This window comes from Panulirus ornatus, chromosome 42 (genome assembly GCF_036320965.1).
Source record: "Panulirus ornatus isolate Po-2019 chromosome 42, ASM3632096v1, whole genome shotgun sequence".
Lineage (NCBI taxonomy): Eukaryota > Metazoa > Arthropoda > Malacostraca > Decapoda > Palinuridae > Panulirus > Panulirus ornatus.
The window spans coordinates 27109642-27111387 of record NC_092265.1 but is presented as its reverse complement, the minus strand read 5'-3'; positions in this window follow the sequence as shown (position 1 = coordinate 27111387).

Here is a 1746-nt window from a genome sequence, read left to right as displayed (position 1 = left end):
TGTGTGTGTGTGTGTGTATGTATGTGTGTGTGTGTGTGTGTGTGTGTGTGTGTGTGTGTGTGTGTGTGCAGACCATTACATTTAACGAACACAACAATGAGTGAGAAATGTATTCAACATCTTAGAGCAGAGTGGTTGAAAGACCCTAGATATGAAAAGTGGTTAAGAGAAATAGAAGGGATGACACAAAATGTATTTGCAAGTACTGCCATCGTCCATCACCCGCCAAAATCAGTGACACTGAAAGACACAACAACACAGCTAAACACAAGACAGCTGAACAGTCATTCAGTACTCAAAGACAAACCACAATTCCGTTTGAAAAACTGAGTGATGACGCACGAGAGACTGAAGGAAATGTATCACTATTCACTGCTGAACATTGTACATTACGTGTTGTTCATCATCTCAGCTGTTCACTACGTGTTGTTCATCATCTCAGCTGTTCATTACGTGTTGTTCATCATCTCAGCTGTCATTACGTGTTGATCATCATCTCAGCTGTTCATTGCGTGTTGTTCATCATGTCAGCTGTTCATTACATGTTGTTCATCATCTCAGCTGTTCATTGCGTGTTGTTCATCATCTCAGCTGTCATTACGTGTTGTTCATCATCTCAGTAAGCTGTGTAAAGCTGGATTTGCAGACAGTAAAGGATGCAAGAACTTCAAGTTAAAAAGGTGGAAGTGTAGTGTAGCTGTGCGCAATGTGATTGCCCCGCATTTTAACAGTGACTTAAAAAGTGATATAGACAATCAGAAGTTTAGCTTCTAAACTGATGAAAGTAATGACATAACGGTAACGAAACTATTGGGTATCGCTGTCCAGTTCTACTCTGAAAGTAAGAATAAGATTGTAATGACATTCTTGGACCTTGTTGATCTGACTGACTGTAATGCTAATGGGATATGTGATGCCATCAAGAAGTCCTTGAAAAATAATGGGTTGGAGTTACAAAACCTTGTCGCAATTAGCACCGACAATGCTTCTGTGATGACAGATGTTAACAGTGGAGTGTATGATACACTCAAGTTAGAAGTTCCTCATCTGATCCTGATCAAGTGTGTGTCATTCTCTACAGCTAGTTGTCTCATGCTGCAGCAGAGTGTCTCCCCAGGAACCTGGATTTTATTATCAGAGAAACCTATAATTGGTTTTCCCACTCTGCCAGTGATGGTCAAGTTCCAGTGAAACTTATACAGCTAAGCCAGACTCGATGGCTGTCAACTGAATCAGCAATTGTCATAATACTGCAGCAGTGGGTTGAACTTATGACTCACTTTGAAATGGCAAGATATGATGAAAGGTGTTACACATCTCAGAATCTATATGTTATGTTTTGTGACAAGAAAAACTATGCCTTCCTGATATTCCTGAAGCATATTCTTGGCGAAATTCAGTGTGTAAATGAGAAACTTGAAGCGGAGGTACAGGATCCAAGCAAACTGCTAAGTGACCTTATTCAACTTATTGATTCCATAAGTTCCGAGGTTCTCATCCCAGGCAGAAATTAAGGGAAAAAGGTTCAGTAGAGACCTACTTAGACCCACGTGCGTCCTTGGGGAACGAGTTTGAAAAGGAGATGGCAAAATGTAAGCTTCCTGATGAAAAGGATATCCGAGGAAGATACATACAGTTTGTAGTGGAGTTGGTGAAACAGCTTCGTCAACGTTTGCCAGACACTGTCCAAGTGTCACAGTCAATGTCATCACTGAGTACAAGTGAATATCTGCAACCCATAAAGCC